Below are 22,870 nucleotides of genomic sequence, written 5' to 3' on the forward strand. Positions count from 1 at the left end.
TGGGCTCGATCCTCAGTGGGGGGCATGCAGGAGGCAGCCGATCAATGATTCCCATCTTTGATGTTTCTATCTCTCCCTCTCCCTCCCTCTCTGAGGTCAATAAAAATGATATATTTAAAAAATTAAAAAACAAAATGTCTTACATATTCATAAAATTCTTATTAAGTAGGCTATACACCTCAAATCTCACCAGCTGCTCAGAGCCCTTACAGTTCTCAAGTTCTGTGATCTGGGAACTTGCAACCCTGGAATCAACAGAACATTCTGGCTCAGGCTGGATTTGGTGCCGTGCTGCTATCAGATGAAATAAAAAATAATTTTATTTTATTTTATTTTTTTAGTTTAGAGGTGAGAATAGGAAAGAGAACTGGTTTATCACCACGAGGTAATTGTGACTAATTGCTTCTGCTTGGAAGGCTTTCCTGGGAAAGGAAAGGTCTCCATTCTCATGTTCACCCTGTGGTCTGTGGCCATCCGTCGGCATCACTTCCGCTCATCTTCATTCAATAAACATTTACCATGACTCTGCCATGAAGTCAGGCACCTACCATGTGCTTATCCCTATCACTTACTGATGTTTTTTTTTTTTATTGTGGTAAAATATACATAATATAAAAGTTACCATGTTAACCGTACAGTTTAACCATGTAAGGCATATTCACATTATTGTGCAACCAATCTCCAGAACTTTTCATCTTGCAAACCTGAAATTCTACATCCATTAAACTACTCCCTGTTTCTCCCTACCCCCACCCCCTGGCAACCTCCATTCTACTTTCAGTTTCTGTGAATTGGACTACCTCAGATACCTCATGGAAGTGGAATTGTCAGTATTTGTCTTTTGTGTGTGTGTGTGTGTGTGTGACTAGCTGCTTATTTCACTTAACACAATGTCCTCGAGGTTCATCCATGTTGTAACGTGTGTTGGAATTTACTTCCTTTTATTTAAAAAACATTTTTATTGGTTTTTACAGAGAGAGAATGGGAGAGGGAGAGAGAGGAAGAAATATTGATGTGAGAGCCGAACAGCTGTCAGCTGCCTCCTGCATGCCCCCTCCCTGGAATTGAGCCCAGCAACCCTGGCATGTGCCCTGACTTGGAATCCAACTGGCAATCCTTCAGTGCATGGGACGATGCTCAGCTAACTGAGCCACATGGGCCAGTGTAGAATTTCCTTCCTTTTTTGTTTGTTTGTTTGTTTTGTTTTTGCAACAGAGGTCAGCTTTTATTGAATGTGTTACAAAAGAGCTAGTTTAGTCAAAAAGACCAAAGCCCGTGTCATCGACAGACTCCTCAGATTCCTCTTTCTTTGCTTCCACTTTCTTCTCCTCAGCTGGGGCCGCCACGGTGGGGGGGCCGGACCTCCTGCTGGAGCAGCACCTGCTGCAGGGGCAGGTCCACCAGCCCCTACATTGCAGATGAGACCCCAAGTGTTGACATTGGCCAGAGCCTTTGCAAACAAGCCTGGCCAGAAAGGTTCGGCATTTACACCAGCTGCTTTAATGCGGGCGTTGATCCTGTCCTCCATCACCTCACTTTATCTATAAGGGCTGAGTAGATGCAGGCGAGCTCCCTGAACCGAGCACCTTACCGGCCGCTGGGAAAAGGGGGCAAATTCCCTTCCTTTTTAAGGCTAACTAATATCCTGTCACTTTTCAAAAGAAAAATTGATTGAAATCTTACTTTTCTGACAAGCTGCTGGCCAGGGTGAGAGGGGCACCTGTCTTAAAGGACAAGAATCATAGCCCCGGGGAGTTGGGTCCCATGCTTCCCCTTGCCCAGGTTGTTGCTCACCGTGACCTGGTGTTAATGCTTTGGTGTCACTCCCCCTTCTTCCCAGCAGATGGCAGCATGCTCAGTGCTGGGCCAGCAAATTCCAATGGGAAAGTGAGCTGTAGCTGCTGGAGAAAGGGGGGAGCCGGGAGGGCTTTGTGTTGTGAGGCTCTGCATTATTTGTGTTAAATCTCCCAGTTACTCTCTCCTTTAAGATATGAAACAAAAACCTTCACTTCAACCATCACTTATGAAGAGTCTGTTGTATACCAGCACTTTCACCCTGACTTACCTTTTTTGTTCTCACAACATCCCTCTCCTTGATTTATAGATGAATGAAACCCACAGAGGTTAAGGGGTTTGCCTAATGTCACACAGCTTCCAAGTGGAGGTTCAGGTCTTTGAGTTCAAGATCAAAGTGCTCTTCTCTCCTCCTTCTCCTCCTCCTCCTCCTCCTTTCTCTCTCTCTCTCTTTCTCTCTCTCTCCCCTCCCCTCCCCTCCCCTTTTATTCGCCTCCCTGTCTATTACTGGCACGGGCTGAAGAGGCTAAAGACTGTCACTTTTGACCAGGATCAGGCATCTCAGGTACTGTGAGAGATGAGCACATAAGGTTTATCTCGCCTGGGGCTACACAGCATGGAGCCCAGGAGAAATTTCCAGAAATGGAATTAGGGAGCTGCCAGGCCAAAGCTAAAGTAAAACTCTGAAACTCATCATTATATCTCCATAAGGACCAGAAAGAAGAGGGATCCAAAGTTCTTCAAGGGATAAAAAGAAATCAAACTGAAGAAACTCCCAAGTTAAAATTTCCATCATGATTTCACTTATATGTGGAATCTAATGAATAAAATAAACAAACACAATTATTAGAAACACCAAAAAAGGACCAATGTTCTTTCTAGCATATACAAGTATCCAAATAATTGTATATTAATATGTAAATTATCTTACGAACCTTTTAAATTAGTTTCCTCCTTCCCTTCTTTCCTTTCTTCCTCCCTCCCTCCCTCCCTTGCTCCCTTCCTTTCTTCCACAAAAATATTGAGCTCCTCTATGTTATAGAATCTCCACTGAGATCTTTTCTATTATGAGTTCTTAAGGGGTTGACTCAGCTGCTTGGTAACTGACAGTTTCCAGAGAATTCTTCCTGCCTGGAGGTCTGGTTAGTCCGACATAGCAGGGCCTGAGGATCGGAGCCTCCGTCCTAAGGACTTTGCAAAACAACCAGGCGTTTGCTTGCTGCCTCCAACCACTTGTAGGCTACAGTCTCTTGACCTTCATATTCCTTTGCCCTGTCCGGCAGCGGGCGTTCCCAGTCCAGTGTCCTCTGGAACAGGCATCCTCTGGGGGAGTGGGGAGAGAGCAGCCAGTGGGAATGCCCTGGGCTGGGAACCTAGAGTCCTGGGTGGCCCTGCAGTGCCAGTGATTAAACAGAGAGGAGCGAGCTGTCTAACTCCCCTTTGTGAAATGACGGTGAGGGGAGAGATGCTCTCACAGCTCTTCTCCAATTCTGGGTTGCTCCTCTCTGCTGGACATGCTTTAGGTGTGGGCATGGGACCCAGGGTAGCCAATGAGACGAGAAGTCTGCTGGGGGTTCTTGGGACAGGTTTTCCCATGTTTAAAAAGTCATAGGGCCGAAACCGGTTTGGCTCAGTGGATAGAGCGTCGGTCTGCGGACTGGAAGGTCCCAGGTTCGATTCCGGTCAAGGGCATGTACATTGGTTGTGGGCACATCCCCGGTAGGGGGCGTGCAGGAGGCAGCTGGTCGATGTTTCTCGCTCATCGATGTTTCTAGCTCTCTATCCCTCTCCCTTCCTCTCTGTGAAAAACCAATAAAATATATATTTTTTTAAAAAAAGTCATAGGAAAGATACAATCCCTTTACTTCCACTGGACATTTCCTGTCCGGATAGGACACCTAGAACTAAGCCAACATGAAACCATGAGGGCAGCTGGTCTGAGGACCAAGCCGGAGTGCCAAGGGTAACCGAGCAGAAAGATGGCGAGGAGCCTTGGTCCTTCCTTGCTGAGTTGTCAGTGAGTCAGCCGACACCCGGCCTGCCCTATCTCAGGGCTTCTTGTTATGTGAGCTAATTTATCTTTCCTTATTGTTGAGGCCACTTTGATTCGTTTTCTGTTATTTCCAAACAAGAGCTGCCTAATTGATAGTCACCTTAGCTTTTTCAGAATTGTTGGGTGATCCCCAGGTTTTAAGGCCTTTTTTTAAGAAGGCCAAAGCATTTTTCAGTCACCAGACTTCCTCTGTTCATTCATTCAACAAATATTTAGGGGAACCTACAATCATATTTTAAAAAATTATTTGACACATCTCCTTCCCATAACTCAAAATGCCTGAAATTGAGATGTATCTTTAATTGATGGCGCCTTGTGATTGCTGCTGGCCACACGGCTTTCTTGGTGAGACTGTCATTGCCTTTGCAGACATCAAAAGTTCCAGCATCAAAACATGCAGAATGCATGTCAATAGTTTAGCAAAGCCCTGGCTGGTTTGGCTCAGTGGATAGAGCGTCAGCCTGCAGATTGAAGGGTCCCATGTTGTGGGCTCCATCCCCAGTAGAGGGCTTGCAGGATGCAGTCAATCAGTGATTCTCTTTCATCATTGATGTTTCTCTCTCTCTCTCCCTCTCCCTCCATCTCTTTAAAATCAATAAAAATATTTTAAAAAATAGTTTAGCCAAAATAAAATAATCAATCCCCCAATACTCACAGAGCATGCGCACAATAAATCAGACTCAGTGGTTGTGGGGAAGGTGGTGAATCTGATATGTTTGGCAGCACTTGTGATACAGCCAGACCCACAAAGTTGTAAAGCTGGCTTCAGAGCCCAGCACATATGACACTTACTTCTTTTATGGATTCTTTTGAGCAATGCTGCATCACTGAGGCCTGAGGACAGCAGCGTGTGAGACAAGATGGTCCTGGTCGCTCTCACAGAGACAGGACTCGGATTTGGAATGAGAACTTCTAGAAATACCTTAGCTCAGTTATTTCACTTCCGTTTTCCATTGTATTATGCACTAGAGTGATTTGTGATGAAAACCTGTACTAACCAAGTCTAAAAGGGCTCCTTCAATAACGGCAAAATGAAAATTCTGAGGGAAAGCATAGTGTCATAGTTTAATTGGCAGCATTTTTGATTTCTTAGCGCTACATAAAATAATGATGTGCCTTCTATTCAATGATGTTTTCAGTTGGATGGTATGTAGTATATGCCAAGCACTGTTCTGGTGCCAGGGCTGTGACAGTGAACAAGAGTGAAAACGCTGGTTGTGCAGGCTGGCTGTGGGGAAGGCCCTTTTCATGTCATTCGGGGACCTACCTGACAGCTCCTTTTCTGTTATCAACCGAGGCTTTGCCCTGGGGTCAAAGTCTTCAGCCACCCATTAGGATTTCTTTCTCCTCTTCATTGTGCCTGGAAATGGACCAGAGCACCTCTGTTCTCATTTAATTGGCTGAAACTCAGTCACATGGCCACATTCCCCTGCAGGGGAGTCTGGGAAATGTAGTCTGGCTGAGTGCCCAGGAAAGAAGGTAAATATTGGTGCTGATGGGCTGCAGCAGTCTGAGCCACACAATGTAAGCAACACTGGAGGTGGGGGAGAGTCCCAGCAGTCCGGAGCCATTCCACTGTCTCTGGGGATGCTGTCCCAAATGTCAGACACATCATTGAATAGGAAGACGTTTATGACAGAACATTAACCCCGTGGGTAACCGGGGTTCTATAACAGTTCATGGGGCCTGTGGTGCTTATCCTAAACCATGAATCTCTACGTGAGATATTGTAGGGCAGAAGAGGTGTTCCAGGAGTGCCTGTAACACCCAGCACTCAGCACCGCCGATGCCGCCTGCGCAGGGGGCTGGAGGGGACGGATTGCTTGCTCAGTAGAGTGTGTGCCAGGCTGGGAATGCAGGGCTCCCGCCGGCAGGACACAGACCAGGTGACCGGCACAGAGGCGATCAGACATCCTGGGGAGGAGTTCAGGTTTCACCAACGACAGCTGCGTGACTCGGGTAAATTACTTGACGTTTCTGGCCTTTGGATTCCTCGGTTGTAAAAGTACATTCCTCAAAAGTAAATGCAGCCGTAACACCTGCCCTCACTCCCTCACAGGTGGTTCAGAGGATCCAGAGAGCTGAAGCTAGGGGAGACCTTGGTGGATTGTAAAGCTTTCTACGAACACTGTCTTGTGTTGATGATGAGAACATAGCGTCTGCCCTTAGGACGGACCACATGAGCCCTCCTAAGTGAATCACGGTGGTCTTGCTCATGCTCATGCTCACTACATCTCCGTTATCATTTCTATGCACTTGTTTGAAAGCCTTTCCCTCTCTCTCTCTCTCCCTCCCTCTCTCTCTCTCTCTCTCTCTCTCTCTCTCTCTCTCACACACACACACACACACACACACATACACACACACACACACACGCATGCTCTGCAGTTTGCTCCATTTGGTGTTCAGGGCTAAGTCGAGGCTGAGGCCCATTATTAGTGGGGAAATCTCGGGAAAGGGAGGAAAGCTGGGGGCTATGGCTGCCCTCTCACCCCGTGTGATCACAGAATGCATTTTCTGTTGGCAGTGGCTGGCCGTGGCTGGCAGTGCCAGGAGGAGCCCACATGCCAAGTGCACGGCACACAGCGTTGTCTCCCTCCTCAGGCCAGCTTTGTGGGTTGGCTCCTTTGTGCCCCTCCTCCTCTCTTCACAGGAACCATTTCTGCCATTCCCTGGATCCTGTGACATATTCCTGAGTTCTGGGTCCTTTAAGCCTTCCTGTCTCCTCTGGCTCCTGTAACAAGTTACTAGAGTGAAGAGAGATTGGGAACAAGATGCACCCTCCCCCTCTGAGAGCTGGGCCAAGGATGGCACCGAGAGGGGCAGGGGTTTCTTCAGCCAAAGGGGTGGATGGGTGGTAACTGCGATGAATTCACTTGGAAAGAAGGACCCATCTGGACACTTCCAGCTGTGATGGCGGAACGCTAGGCTTACGAGGCTGAGGAGGACTCTGAATGCGAGTGTTAGAGCCACAGGAACCGGGACCTCGGGGCCTAGAACTGGGCACTCTGACAGTGGGCTGTGGCTCCTTCTCTGCTTCTCTTCGCTTCTCCTTGTGTGTTGGCCTTGCTGTTTCCCACTGCAGAGGCTATGGAGAGGATATGACCACGGGCAGCCCCAGCTTGGCACCCCAGAGGGGAGAGAGCTCCTTTGTGTTTTGTTTTGTTTTGTTTTGTTAATCCTCACCCAAGGATATTTTTCCATTGCTTTTCAGAGAGAGTGGAAGGCAGGGAGGGAGGAGGAGACAGACAGAAGAGAGAGAAACATTGATGTGAGAGAGACACATCGATTGGTCGCTTTGACCTGGGCCGGGGATGGAACCTGCAACCCAGGTATGCGTCCTTGACAGGGAATCCAACCCAAGGCCCTTTGGTGCATGGGCCAACGCTCTAACCACTGAGCATGCTGGCCAAGGAGAGAGTTCTTTCTTGACATTCCCTGTATTCATCACAGGGAATAAATCGGTCCTGCAGCTCAGGTCATATGCCCACCACTTGGTTGAATCACTGCTGTGGGCGGGGAGAATGCAGATCTATAATTGCCCAGGCAATCTACGAGTATAGAGGAAGGTGGGAAGAATATGAGAATATGTGCAGAGGATGGAGGCAGGAGAGAGAGAGCGAGAGAGAGAGAGAGAGAGAGAGAGAGAGAGAGGGAGGGAGATAAGAGAGAAGAGAGAGAACGCATGCACATGCAAACCCCTGCCTGTGGGCTGTGGCTCCCTCGCTGCTTCTCAGGGGTGAGCAATGCTGAGGAGCAGAAACACCCGCAGGACCACATTTTCCCTAGGCTCCAGCAGCTTCCTGAAGGCTGGGTCAGCAGTGGTTGTCATGGCAACAGCCTGATGGGCGGGTCTTAAGGAAAAGAGTGAAGCTGGACTGTTTTGAATGATATTCTGGCTAATGTGACAAAGCCCAGCTAGTTGGGTCTGTCTCACTCTGAGGGGCGGGTGTGTGGGTTTGGGTTTGGGTTTCCCTCCCTGAGGTGGCAGGGGGGGCTGGCGCTTGCTCTGCCTCCGCAGCTGGGTTGATGGGGGCCCAAACCTTGGGAGGTCACGGGATAATTAATAATGAGAAAACTCCCCCAAATGCCCCACCAGTCCTCCCAACGCCGCAGGAGAGGGACACGTTAGTTTGAGACTCCAGGCTCTCATCGCCTTGTGCGGGGAAATGCAGTGAAGGGGCCTGGGCTCTGTGCAGACGGCCAAGGTGGAGCTCGCGAGAGGCTGCTGTCCTTTCTCTCTCTCTCTCTCTCTCTCTCTCTCTCTCTCTCTCTCTCTCTCTCTCTGTCATTCTGGTGGTCCCCTTCCCCAGGAACCCCTCAGCTCCCTGTGGAGGGTCCTTATCTTTCCTTCTGTAGCAGAATAGCTCTTCCTATATTCAGTGAGGTGCCACCCCTCTTCCCAGATCCACCCTCAGAATTTGAAAACAGAATAAGAAAAAAGAAACAACTGTCACTATTGAATTTTGTGCCTCTCCCGACCCTCCTGCGCCCATAAAAAGGTGGGCCATATTAGCACCGAGACTGGCACTCCCAATGCTTGAGGAAATTGATTCACTGCAGTGCCAGTGAGAAGGTCCATTTGAAGAGATGACCCTCAAACAGTGATTCACGACAAAGTGGGGGTGGAAGGGAACATTCTTTCGGGAGGAAGTAGGGTGTCAGCACGTGGACTGGGTAGAACTGAATTTGAAAATACATCCAATATTCTAATATAACTTAAAATGAAAATAATAAGAAGAATCTAGCTTTTTTTTTCTTCTTCATCAAACCACAGACAGTAGTAAAGCTTGATAGACTCTGTGGGTGGGCTATGAGTGTTACAATGTTGAGAATCAGAGCCTGAGAAACTGTTTGCTGGGAGGTTCCTTTGTTTGGGGGGATGGCATCTCCCCTGAAGGACAGAGCTGGCCCTTGGGACAGTGACCACAGCTGGGCCAATCACGGAAAGAACTGCTGCTCCCATGCCCAGCTGGCGTGACTCAGTGGTTGAGTGTCGACCTATGAACCAGGAGGTCACAGTTTGATTCAGGTCAGGGCACATGCCCAGGTTGTGGGCTTGACCCCCAGTGAGGGCGGGCAGCCGATTAGTGATCCTCTCTCATCATTGATGTTTCTATCTCTCACCCTCTCCCTTCCTCACTGAAATCACTAATTATCTATATCTATATCTATATCTATATCTATATCTATATCTATATCTATATCTATACCTAACCTATACCTATATCTGTATCATCTATCTATATATATGAACTGCTGCTCCCTGGGGCTGGAAGCCTGGGGACAGGGTCGGGCAGTTCTTGGAGATTTGGCTCACAGTAAATCTTACTAAGGAGACCCGATGTCCAGTGTGGGAACGCCACCAGGTGGACTGCGATCTGCCTTGCTGGGTGTTTTCTTGCAGAATGGGTCATGGAGGACAGAAAAAGGAGAGGCACAGGATTGTCAGGAGAGTGACTGTTCCACCCAAATGAGGACTCGGGGTTCCCTGACACCCAGAGAGAAGGAGACTGGATGAGAAGGGCGTGAGAGGCAATCACCATGCAATTGTGATGGAGCAATAGGGGATGCCCCGTGAAGTTGACTAGTGCCCTCTGGTCTCATTCTTTTTACAAGGAAACCTTCTGGTCCCTCGAGTGGATTCACGCCATCGCAGAAGGATGTGTGCTCTATGCAAATGAGTGTGCTTTTCCGCTGCAAAGAATGCACTGGCGTCTGGACTGGGGGCTGACTGGCATGCACCTCTTTCCCAGGGTGGATCCGTCTCTGGAAGGGTATCTGGAACCGTGGGAGTCAAGGACGGGCCTGGGAGTTGTGGTGACTCCACCAAGGTGTGGAGGATGCCAGGTGCCGGATTGGAGGAGGCGTTGGGACTCTTCTAAAACAAGCATGCTCACTGCCTACAACCATCTCTCTGCGGCAGTGAGCCTGTTCCAGGCTGTTGCTCAGGGTGTTGCAGGAATGTGTTTTGTTCCCAACAAGCATTTAGCAGCTTGCAGGCAGGACTGTATTCCACATCCTGTGTGCCCTCCAGGGGGCGTGCTGCAGCCTCCATGTGCTCACTGTCCATCTCCAGGCCAGAGAGGGCTTTCTGAAACAGGGACTGACAATAACCAATGTTGTGAGGCTCCTTCCTTGCTGTTGATAGCACACTTTCACCTCCATCGCCTCTGCTTACCCTCCACTGACCAGTCACCCCAAGAAGAAACAGAAGCTGGTGCTTTTACAGTTTCCATTTTAAAGATGAAAAAACAGCCCTAGCCATTTTGGCTCAGTGGATAGAGCGTTGACCTATGGACTGAAGGATCCCGGGTTCGATTCCCGTCAAGGGCACATGCCCGGGTTGCGGGCTCGATCCCCAGTAGGGGGCGTGCAGGAGGCAGCCTATCAATGATTCTCTCTCATCACTGATGTTTCTATCTCTCTCCCTCTCCCTTCCTCTCTGAAATCAATAAAAATATATTTAAAAGACATACATTAATGATGAAAAAACAGATGCCGGGAGTGACGAATACTCTCGGCCTACGCGATGGGGAGGGGTGCCTCTGTGGGCCCTTCTCCATGCCCAGGACTTCCCTCCCAGAGTGAGTGTGAGGTGTGTGGATTGGGGCTGCTCTGCCTGCATCCTGGACAGAAATTCTTGCTCACTTTTCCTTGACGTGTTTTTGCTGGGACTCACCTTTCCTCACTATGGGAGTGGTAAGTAGTTTTGTGAATTCAAGAGAAAAAGAAAAATACTGGTAGGCTCCTTCATTGAGGCCTCAGCCTACCTTTTCTCACAAGGGGCAGCTTGGTCCACCAGGGCAAACAAGCTTCCGTAATAAAGGGTTTGCATTTTTCTGCCCTGTGATGGGATAGGGTTGGAGGATACAGGGTCTCTAGCCAGATACTGCCATCCTGTCCTTACCCTGCTCCCACCACACACAAGTGACCTGCCCAAGGTCCCACTGCCACAAAGGGTAGAACTGGGGCGGAACTCAGCCTCTGGACCCAGGTCCCTGTTTCTTCTAGGCTTGGCACAGTGCCAACCCCGCATGGGGGGAGGGCCCTGCAGCCTTCAACATTCTGTGAGGTGCTTTGCTGATTCCAAGTTCCTACCTGAGCTGCACACTCAATTATCAGCTCTCCTGCAGCTGCCCTGGGAGACAGGGTGGCCTGTCACCCGAGGCAGCTCCCACAGTCTGACCACAGCTCGTTACCCAGCAGGAGCTGAAGTCCCTGGGAGCTTCTAAGACTGCTTGAGGCAGGAAATTGTTCTATATCTAACTTTCCTTCCCCCTCCTCTCCACCCTTCTCTGTCCTCTTCCCTTTTATCTTTCCTTCCTTCCCTCTCTCCTCCCATCCATTCACTCAAATCTAAGCAGATGCATCCCTGTGGCAAGCTATCTACTGTCTCCCGTAGGATAAGAAGCATCAGAAACCGAATACTTCCCCAGAGTTGTGAGCCATGCTGAATTATTCATAGGCCAAATCCATTGCAAATTGCAGAGTGATTTTTCTTCAAGGTTGTGGTTGTGAGGCTATGGGGTGAAAAGATTAATGAACACACCTAACATTCATAGAGTTTAGAAATGCCATCAGAAATCAGACAGTCCAGCCCAGCTGGCGTGGCTTGGTGGTTGAGCGTCTACCTATGAACCAAGAGATTGCGGTGGATTCCCAGTCAGGGCACACGCCCAGGTTGCAGACTCGTTCCCCAGGGGTGTGGGGGGTGTGCTGGAGGCAGCCGAACAATGGTTCTCTCATCGTTGATGTTTTTTTTCTCTCTCTCCCTCTCCCTTCCTCTCTGAAATCAATAAAAATATAAAAAGAAAGAATCAGACAGTCCCAGGTCTCCATTTCATGAGGCCCTGGGCCAAGGACAGTGAAGAGAAATGATCTGTGCAGGGACTCAGACAGCCTTGACCTTGCATGGATTGAACCCCGGTCTTCCTGAATTCTTTAATCTGTGGCTTGATGAATTAAACACACCAGCAGATAGGGCCTCACCCAACCCCTACACCTTTGTGGAATCCATCTTCCTCTTAGCTGGACCATTTAGAAGGGAACCAGGGGAGCCAGAGTTTTCTGACAGAGACTCTAGCTGGAGGTGTTGGCAAGGCTGAGCAGCCCTCAGGCATGCTGTGGGAGGGGCTCCATCTTTGGGTGGGACTGGAGATGTCTATGGATGATCCTTCAAAGTCATCCTGTTGATCAGCTTGGGAATCAAGATCATCCTCACATCTGAGCATCTTGAAATTCTAGAATGCAACTACCTGAACTAAGAATAATTTGGTCTCAAAGCAAAATCTGAACTTTGATTCTATTAGACTCAAAAATGGTTGGCTATATCAGAAGTTGCTTCTTGGATTTACCTGCCGGCTCTTATCAATCCCCTCCCTGTCTCCTAGTCTTCATTTACTCCCTGCATGCCCCACTGTTGGCACCATTCTGCCAGGGACTCCCGGAGTCTCCCATAGCCTCTCCTACCCTCTAGGTGGCTTTACAGAGAGGAAGTGCAGCTTTGTGGAGAGACCAACAGGTCTGGAGCTGAGTGGACTTAGATTAATATCTTAGCTCTAGCATTACAGCTTTGTGACCTTGGAAAAATCACCTAACCTCTTTGATCTTCACTTTTCTCTTCTATAAGATGAAAATAGTAACACTCCTTATTTATTGGATTACTAGAGGCCTGATGCACAAAATTCGTGCAAGGGACTCGGCCCTTGAAGCCCCAGCTTCATCTGGAAGGTCGTCTGGAAGGACATCCGAAAGGTTGTTCAGTCTAGTTCGCATATTAGCTCTTTATTATATAGGATGAGGTTTAAAGGAAATAATGTAGATAAGGTACTTAGTACAGATAGTGCATAGCATATCCTTTTCCAAATCCATTGCACTCTCTTCAGATTTTGCCCTTGACTGTGGTATTTGCTATTCCATAGACCAGTGATGGGCAACCTTTTGAGCTTGGTGTGTCAAACTTCGCCAAAAAACTGAGCATAACTCGGGTAGTGTGTCACTTTGAGGAAAATACTAACTCCAAGACTCTAGTCGCAAATGTTTCATCCTCAGGAGCAGCAAACGTTTCATCCTCGGCATGCGGCCGCGTGTCATCAGAAATGGCTACGCGTGTCAGCACTGACACGCGTGTCATAGGTTCGCCATCACTGCCATAGACCATTCTCTCCTTGCTGCGACAGAGATTTCTAATTGCTCAGTGTCCATTATTCCCTCTTAGTTTTAGCTTGACACATGGCTGCTTAGCCAGAGGCTATAGTCTCCAGCCACACTGGCAGCCAGAAGTGGTCACTGGACTAAGTTCTGGCTGGTGAGATGGAAGCAAAAGTGATATATGCAACTTCTTCCTGCAAGAGGAAATTGTTGGCCTCCTATGTCCTCTTTTCTCCTGGAATGTAAAAGTGGTGCTGGTGGGTTAGCTTTGATCATGCAAATAAGGAAAACGCCCTAGAAGACAAGGCAAGAGAGAAGGAAGCTGGGACCCTGGACAGCCTTGTGCCTGGGACCATCTACCGAGCCTGGACCACCCACCTACCTATGGACTATCATGCAAAAGAAAAACAAGCCTCCTCCAGCCTTCTGCCCGCAGCTTAGATATCATTTTCCCTAGGAAGCTCTCTCTGACGCTCCTAGGACCAGCACTGCCTGTGAGCTTTTATCCGTGTCCTCACTGGAGCACATGTCAGAGGGTCCTATAAAGGACTAGTTGGCTTGTTTGCAACCCCAACCAGACTGGGAGCACCTTGAGGCAGGGCCCACCATATCACCTGCCTTCTCTTCTTAGGATCTGGAATATTGTAGACATTTAGTAAATGTTGAATAAATCAATGGTAGTACCACACACTTGCAAACTGCCTTGGTTCTTGCCTAGGTCTGTGAGGAGTTACCCTCACTAGTTTATTTTTGCCTTGAAAACCTGGGGAAGAAAAGAACCTCTTGGTAAACAGTGTGAGGCTGGGGCGGGGGGGAGAATCCATAATCAACTTTAATTAAAAAGGTGTGCAAACTCCTTTATCACTTGTTTCTAATTTATATATAGCTATGGAGGTCTGTGTACAAGTCTGGGATGGGGCGGTCCGGTGAATTTCTCTGGTCACTGTGGAGAGGGAACTCTGCACCGTCCAATGGACCGAGGCCTTCGCAGCCGATGCCGAAAGCTGGAGCTTTGGCCCCAGGCCAGCCTTTCCTTGAAGACACTTCCCAAGAGCATCGGCCTTGGCATCCGTTAGATGCTGCTGCTTTTTATTAGTGCTTCCTTCTCTTTTGCCAGATCCTCCTTTGGGTTTCTTTGTACAAACCACAGCTCTCACAGAAGCCTGAAAGTTGAGAATAGCAGTCTGCCTGCCTCCCCACCCAGTAGTCCCGGCTTCGGGGACCGAATGCACAGGACCATCCATACCTCCAAATGGACCTCCAAACACGCACAGTTGTGATGCCACTGCTCAGTAGGCTCAGAAACACCGTCCGCTTTCCTTAGGGCTCAGTGGGCCCAGGGACCTCAGCCTGGGGTATAAGTAGGTCTGTAGAGGTTGAGTTTGCCCCCAGAGTAAGGGTGCTGTATCCTTTAGCTCCCTTGAAGAAGAATGAGGCTGGTTATTTTGAGAAGATGCCACCACCTCAGAGCAGAGCGTTCAACCCCCACATTTGTCTCAGGCATGACCTCTACTGTGACAAGTAGATCATGGTGGTGTAACTGTCCCTGGTCTTTGAGCCAGAATCCCACCCATTTGTGGGGGGATATAAAGGACTGGGCTTCCTAAGTGCAGATTTCCATGCTCAGATTTCCTCCCCAGTGGAACACAGGGAAGGTGGGGTAGTGGGGGAGGCCACTCTCAAATGAGCCATCAAACAGGGCCACTAATCCCCTTGGCTCACCCCTCATGGATTCGCATTAGCTAATGTTGCTGCAAGATGACTATTCCAAAGTTCATGTTCATCTTGTCCAGGTAACAAAGCATGTGGAAGTCATGAATCCTTGTGATCTTAAACTTCAAAATACTCAGTATATGTTGGTTTTAAGTGGTCGCCATTTTACACTACATTCTAGTACACCTATTGAGAGACATGTACCAAGGTCTTAAGAAAAACTGCACTGGAAGAAATCTAAAATTGACAGTTTTATGTTTTGACTTAATTTTGTCTGAGAATTAGGAAGAAAACTACTTTTATTCAGCTTTGATGGAGCAGGTACCCCCAGAGCTTGAGGGTGAATGATCCCAGCCCAATGGACTGACTGTTGGAGTCTACGAATTTGTGCACCGGGCCTCTAGTTATAATCATAACCTGCATGTCTTTTTCCATGTGAACAGCTGTAGACCTACTTTTGCCTGCCCCTGTATGATCCAGCAACTCCACTTTTGGGACTGTCCAAAGGAAACAAAAACACTAACTCAAAAATATGTCTGCACCCCCATGTTTATGGCATCATTATTCTCAGTGGCCAAGACATGAAGGCAACCTAAATGCCCACTGATGGTTGAATGGATAAAGGAATTGTGGTATATACTGTATATACACAGTGCAATATTGTCAGCCATAAAAAGGGAAGAAATCGTACCATTTGTGACAATCTGGGTGGACCTTGAGGACATTATGCTAGGTGAAATAAGTCAGGCAGAGTAAGACAAATACTATAGGATCTCACTATGAGGAATCTAAAACAAAAAACAAACGAAACACACCCAAACTCAAAGAGATCATATTTGTGGTGACCAGAGGTATAGAGGGTGGGGGGAGAGGGGTTAGAGGAATGTGGCCATAAGATACATATTTCCAGTTATGAGATAAATAAGTCGTAGGGATGTATTGTACGACATGATGACTATAGCTAACACCGCTGTACAACATACAGGAAAGTTAAGAGAGAGGAATCCTAAATACATGTTCTTATCACAGGAGAACATTATTTTCCCTTCTTTCTTCTTTCTTTTCTTTTTATTGTATCTATACGAGAAGATACATGTTAGCCGAACCTATTGTGGTAATCATTTCACAGTAAATGCAAACCAAACCTTCAAAAAAAAATGAAGATAGAGAATAATCATATAAGCTATTTATTGAGCACATTATTGGGTTCCAGACACTGTGCCATTCCCCCTTTGTGTTTTATTTCATTTACTCCTCAGAGAAACCTGTGAAGTGGGCACCATTATTGACCCCACTTTATAGATGGGGAAACAGAAGCTCAGGGAAATTATATAATTTTGTCCAAGGTGGCCCAAAGGGCAGGTGTGTCTGACTCTATAATTTTAACCACTAAACAATTTTTGCAAGAGGGCTGATTATCAATGAAATGGGCAGAAACCAGGCTCTCCCACTTTGGGAAAGGCTGTGTCCTATCACCCGTTTCTGATGGTCCTAGAAAAATACTCCCCAACCCTTGTACTCATGTATAGGGAAGGAGCTGAAGGGGAATTAGATAAAGAAAAACAACAAATTAGGGTGTCTGAATTTCTTCTGGCTAATATGAGTCTGGCTTTGCCACTGTGAAAATCCTAATTACTCTCAAAGTTTAAAACTCCAGAAATTTTATCTCCTGATGTTTGGCTACAGCCTCTTCTACCAGGTACAACGATTTGGACCCTGGGCTCAGAAGGGTCCTGTACTTGGTTTAACGCTCTGTCTTGAAATTGTTAATGATTTTTGAATGAGAGGCCATGCATTTTCATTTTGCACTGGGACTGCAAGTTATGTAACTGGTCTCGTAGCTTCGGAGATAAAAATAACCCTCTATGACATAGAGGAGCCTCAGCCATGAATTAGTTACCCCAGAGCCAAAGCTGGCATGCATCCCTTGTCAGCTCTGTGTGGAGAGTCACTGACCATAGAAAGCAACCCAAGGGAGACGTCCACCGCCCCACCCTGCAGCGAAAGGTGGTATTGACGTCAGAGCAGGAGCTCAGCATTGACCCCATCAGAAGAGTAAAGGGGAACCGAGATGGAGGGAGCCCTGGTCCTATTTGAAAATCCCAGGAGAATGGGGATAGGTGGCTCAAGGCACCTTGAGATTGGATTTGTTTGATGCCCGGACTGGTGGCAAATGATCTGATTTCAATGCCTCTGATGTATGTCCTTCTCATTCTGTTGGAGTTGAGAGCCTTTCGTGTCCCCTGTTTTGAAACCAAATCATGGAACCACCAACCAGTGAAGAGGGCTCTGTTTAAACAGGTGGAGTGGCCCTAACTGGTTTGGCTCAATGGATAGAGGGTTGGCCTGCGGACTCAAGGGTCCCAGGTTTGATTCCAGTCAAGGGCATGTACCTTGGTTGCGGGCACATCCCCAGTAGGGGGTGTGCAAGAGGCAGCTGATGGATGTTTCTCTCTCATCGATGTTTCTAACTCTCTATCCCTCTCCCTTCCTCTCTGTAAAAAATCAGTAAAATATATTTTAAAAAATAAACAAACAGGTGGAGTGAAGGCTGGAGGCTGGGAGGGGGGTGCAGTACGAGGAAGGCAGGGAAGCCCCTGACTCCCACTAAAGGCTGCCCGCAGGTCTGGAGGCCCTGTTTCTCAGTTAGTCCTAAAGAAACTAAATGCAAGGGCAGCGTTGGGAAGGAAAATCAGTGCCATCTGGTTTGGCTCCTGTCTTCACTTCTGTTTTCAACTCACGGATAAGCCCCTACCTCGCTCCTTTGGCTTTCTCGTTTGTTTATAATTTTCCTTTTTCCTTTCTTTTAAAAAAATTGATTTTAGAGACAGAGTAAGGGAGAGAGAGGGGGAGAAGGAAAATGAGAAAGAGAGGGAGAGAAAGAGAAACATTGGTTGGTCCAATCCACAACCTAGGTCTGTGCCCTGACGGGAATGAAACCTGCGACCTTCCCACACACAGGATGGCATTCTAACAACTGAGCCACCCCAGCCAGGGCTGTGATTTTTCTTGATGACCCACACACACTACCAGCTACACGCTGTCTCCTAGGAAGCCGCTCCGTGGGTCTTGAGCAGCCATCTCTGCTGCCCGACATTCTGTGCAAGGTTACTGTTGTCATCAAATGTTAGGGCGGGAGGAGGACAGATCCCGTTCACAGGCTCCGGCCACGTGAGATCAGCTGCGGCTGGGAGTGAAACGAGGGGGCGGAGGGAGGCGACATCTGTCGAGACACACCATCTGGACAATACTTGAGATTTATAAAGAAACTGCCCATCACAAAGCACTGGCAGCCCTTTAAAAACCCGGGTCCTTCCTTTCTGCAGTCTCATTATTCCCACCTCTTGTTCAGATGCAAAACATCATTTAAGAAACAAAAGAAAAGTCCAAGCTGCTCTGGACTATTTGGCTTCTGTGCTCAAGTCAAGGTTTATGGATTATTATTGTTGGGCATCTGTAGACAGGTACTCACTGCTTCCCCAGAATCTGGGGCAGGTTAACCCCAGGACTGCCTTACTGCTGAGGCAATTTTGGCATCTCCAGCTGCTCTGTGCTATCTCTGTGTTCTCTGCCCCCAGGGCCATTCACTGACTGGCTCCGAGCTGGCAGCCTGCGGTCCTGCGTTGTCATGGAGAAACTTTTAGAAACATGTTGTTGAATTGTGGGCTTATTTCTACCACCTTGAAACAAGTGGGTTTGTAGAAAAGCCACAATGGATGGAGATAAAGGGCTTTTAGAGAGCGGAGCTGGAGCCGGAGCCCCCGGGTAGCGGGCTGCAGCAGGGAGTTGGGAGTCTGCACTGCTTGCTGTTGGCTGTTTGGTATTCCGGACAGGCAGCAGCTGCTGATCAGCTTGCTTCCCGCAGGACTCCTGGGAGCGTGCATCAGGCAGAAGGCGACAGCCTCTGCAGAAAAGTTTGCAGATTCTAGGGAAATGAACTGCCATTCAGCCCAGTCTGTAGGGGAGACCAAGTGAGCTCCCATTTAGATGCACAGGCATAAATTTATGCGTCACGCAGGCAGAAAAGCTGCCCTTTGCCTGTGCACGCCAGCAGGCTGCCCTTGACCTGTCTGTACCAGCTCCTTATAGGACATCTCTTTCCACATGAGCCTGGATGCCCCAGCCACCTGGACAGCTCCCTCTTACCCCTACTCCCACTTCCTGCAAGGGCTTCAGACAGCTCATTTAGGGCACCAGTCACCCCATTGTCTGCTGCTTTTTTAGGTCAAAAAACAGTTGAATATCAACAATTTCATATTGTTCAGCCTAATTGAAAGTTTCCAGTCAATCTGGCATCTTCAGGACTAGATGAAAAGAACACTAAAGAAAACCAGTACTAGATTTTTCTCTTGCCTGACAAATATAGCCTAAGTCATTCTAAATGTTAGCACTCTGTGTACAGTTTAAGTCACCTTCCCAATGATGTACCTCAAGGTCACTCCCTCAAGGTCACGAAGCACACTGCCTTTCCCTTGAGCTTTGTATTTGTTTTCTGCTACTTGAGGCAGGCACCAGGTCACTTTTGGTGCCCAGAGAGAGAGGAAATATCTTAAAAGTACCTTCTAGTAGGTTTCATGGATTTGTTAACTGGTTTAATCACAAGCACAAGAAACTGTATGTTTTTGTTACATTCTTTTTTTTGCTAGGGGTTGTGGTGATGTTTAGAAAGCCCCTTACAGTCAGCTTGCCTACCATTGTCTATGTCAGGGGTGAGGAATGTCAGCTCGTGGGCCGTATAAGGCCCGTGAAACCATTTGGTCTGGCTCTGCCAAGGCAACCAAAGGCAAGACTCAAAATCCAATAAATCTAGGAGCGCTTTTCATAGCAACATCAATTTATATTAAGTGAATTACATTAAGCAAATGATATGATAAATATCCAAATGGCCCTTGGCAGGAAAAAGGTTTCCCACCCCTGGTCTATGTAGACCTGACACCTATAGACTATGATCACATTTTGAGTCGGGACCTAAAGAGCAACTGTCAGTTCCTAAGGCACCAGCTAGCTTTTCTCCTCCCTGGACCTTGCTTCGGCCGCCTCGGGGCGGGGGGGGGGGGGGGGGGGGCTGTCATTCCTCTGCTGAGGCAGTGACTTTCTCAGCCATGCTCATGCGCTCACAACATTCATATCCCGCCTGAAGTTTTCTGTCTATGAATTCATCCTAGTGTTCCCCAGCTTCTCTCTCTTTCTATTCCCCTAGTGTATGTCTATGTGCTCACTGCATTTTCTCCTTTCTTGGACATAATGATGCTTTTACTTATTTTAATAGCCATTCATAGATCATCCCTTCCCCTTCCCAGGGAAGTTCACTCCCCTCCCTCCCTGTCATTTGTTTTCACTTCTTTTAGCGGCTGTGTGGTAGGCAGTTAGACAGACATGAGCTGAGCAAGGACGACGGGCCAGGTACAGAAGGTCACCAGGGCAGAAAGCCCAGAGTGAGTGCCCAGCAACAGGCAAAACTGGGTAGCCTTTCCTCCCCTAGCATGTCTCTGGTTGTGGATTAGACCCCTGACCTTTCATACTGATGGTCATGCAGCTTGGACCCTCCCCAACCTTCCCTCCCCTGGCGTCTCTGGTCATGTGGTAGACCCTCTTGGAGGAGAACCAAGGGGCTGAAGAGTGGCCTTATAATGCCGGACATTGGGGCGTCATTTAATGGGTCTTGATCCGGCATCTAGAAGGGTTCTAGAATCTGGAGAAAGGCTGTGTGTAGATTAAGTAGGAGTCCAGAGACACAAGATAATTTTGAAAGGCATTGGGAGTCAGAGGAGCTTTAGCTAAAGGAGCTAAGTTCTCCTTGTCTCAGGACCCCTTGCTTTTTATTAACACAAATTGACCTAAGGCAAGGTGGAGATATACTTCAAAGGGTAGGGTTTCGTACAGAAGCATTGTCAGATTGGGAAATTGGCTTTGGCTGTCCAGGTGTTTGGCCAATAGGAGGCAATAACATGTAGATTAAGGAGCCCTGAGCTGTCTGGCAGTAAACAATCAACCTTTTCAGGATTGAGGGAAATGCCTTTAGCCATTCCAACAGGTGATAACATATGTGATTCAGCCCTTGTTGAGTCCCCAAGTTCCATCAACCTTTTGATGAAACTCTTGCAATTATGACATGCTGCAATTGGCTTCTGGCAGCCTCATGTGACTCCTATATGGGTCCTTGTATGATGACTCCCTTAAGCATTAACCCCTAGGGATAGCATCCAGGCCTCAGTTGCTTTTCAACTCCAGATCCAGAAAAGCAGCAAAAGCAGACAAGTGATGCCATGGCTGCCTCAAGACTGCCTACATTGACTAATGACCCCCTGCCCTGGCACTGACCAGTCAGTGGAAACCAGGACCCTGAAAGGACACACCTGGAAAGCTGATGAAGATTCTGTTGAGATCCTCCCCTGGGACTTCCCCTAAAATCCTTCCCTTAAAAGCCCTCAGGACAGAAGACCCAGCATAGTCCTCTCTATGGAGCACACCCTGTGCCTTTCCCTACTCCCTCCCCCAGGCGTGGTTTTTTTTTTTTTTTCCATTTGTCTCTCTCTTTCTCCTAAGCTCCAAGGGCCCCTCTTTTGTTTTATGAACCCATTTCTTCTAAGGCTCACTTCTACCTCTGTCACTTTCTAAATAAACTTTCTCTTCTAGTTTGAGTCTTGGATCTGAATTATTTCTTAGCCAGAACTCAAGTACCAAGGTTGCTGAACTAAGGTGTAATACCTGGTGCTATTTCGCCACCAACAGCTGCAGGAAGTGGGAACCCAGGCAGAATTCTCAGCCTACCTATGGCAATGGAGGCAGACTATGAAGTGTAAGGCCAGAGCTTTTGGCTGAGCCAAGTATACTAGTTATAAGCATTTGCTATACAGCCAGACTTACTTGAGTCCAAGCCCAGTTCTGCCCAATACTAGGTGTGTGAACTTGCACAAGTTACTTATAAACTTGGTGCCTCAATTTTCTCATCTGTAAAATGGGAATGATAGTGTACCTACTTCATAGAGATCTTGTGAGGATTCAGCTATTAAAACAGTCATCTGCACAATGTAAATGCTTAGTACACATTAGTTATCATTAGCCCTGCAATCCCAGCATTAGCAAATTGCTCCCTTTGGCTATATGTTTTGCTCACCCTGTGCGTTCTCTTCAAACAAGCGTATGTTTGTGGGAGGCACAGTCTGCCTACTCTACTATTTTGCTGAGGGCTCAGGAGGCCTCTAAGGTTCACTGGGGCCTCCCTATAGGGTATCCAAGGGGAATAATAAGAAAGAAGACAAAGCAGGCGAGCTTCTGGAATCTTGTCCGACTCTGAGTCCTCACTTCTCAATGCACAGTGAGAGCTAGCACGGACCAGTTGACCTGTTCAGTACCTCTGTGCATTGATACATGTCCAGAGTGGAAAACAGACTTTTACAAACCCAATCCTGCAGCTGACCTCCATGCAGCTGCCTGTAGGCTAGAGGGTGGGGGGTGGGGGTGGCAGGAAAGGAGGCTGGGCATTTTCTCAGCCTTCCCAGAGGAAGTCATTTGTTGAGGATGAAGTGATGCTACTGCACACCTACCTCTCCTTCCTGCTCCAATATCTGTTCCTACAGTGAGCCCATCAGCCCTTTCCCACAACGGGCTTGTCGTGGACCCTCTTCCTCATTCCCATGTGGTCATAGCTGAGATGGCTGCTCACCTCAGATTCCCTGCCAGGTGCCACATCCTGCTGTACCAGAGCCCCCAGAACAGTGGTTCTCCCAAAGCGTCTCCCACTTGGTTCTGCTAAAGATGCTTTCATAGAATTTGGGCTTCACCAGGACAGAAACACACCATCTTTCCCCCAAGAAAGATACGCAAATTTTAAAATTTCCTGTCATTTTAGGCATAGTTTCAAATATTATAATCAGATGTCAATGTTATTGCCAAACATTTGGTAAACAAGGTGCGCCCTTCGCTCCCCCAGCCACAGACTACAGCACATTCCTGGGGACCCATTACTCCAGAGCCCCTTCCTCTGGAATGGCTGGGGGAATGCCACATAGCCAGGGATACAGACAACCACAAAGGGCTGTCATCTGAGCCTGGTGTCCACCAATACCACCTGGATGAAGTTCAACCTACTCCATTCCTTCCCTTTCCACCCTCCTAAGTTCAGAATAACAGTATCCACAAATTGAATGCTATCTG

The 22,870-nt window shown here is 47.9% G+C and overlaps 1 pseudogene across 1 annotated transcript; it reads right to left on the reverse strand.

The window, feature by feature from the left end:
* Window positions 1-1,253: 1,253 nt before the first annotated feature.
* LOC307098303 (large ribosomal subunit protein P1-like) lies at window positions 1,254-6,070 on the reverse strand (annotated as a pseudogene). The gene is made up of 2 exons: window positions 6,024-6,070; window positions 1,254-1,573 (listed from the first exon to the last, which is right to left on the reverse strand). The product of its transcript is annotated as a large ribosomal subunit protein P1-like (transcript).
* Window positions 6,071-22,870: the final 16,800 nt, after the last annotated feature.

Source organism: Cnephaeus nilssonii (assembly GCF_951640355.1).
Source record: "Cnephaeus nilssonii genome assembly, chromosome: 4".
NCBI classification, from domain to species: domain Eukaryota; kingdom Metazoa; phylum Chordata; class Mammalia; order Chiroptera; family Vespertilionidae; genus Cnephaeus; species Cnephaeus nilssonii.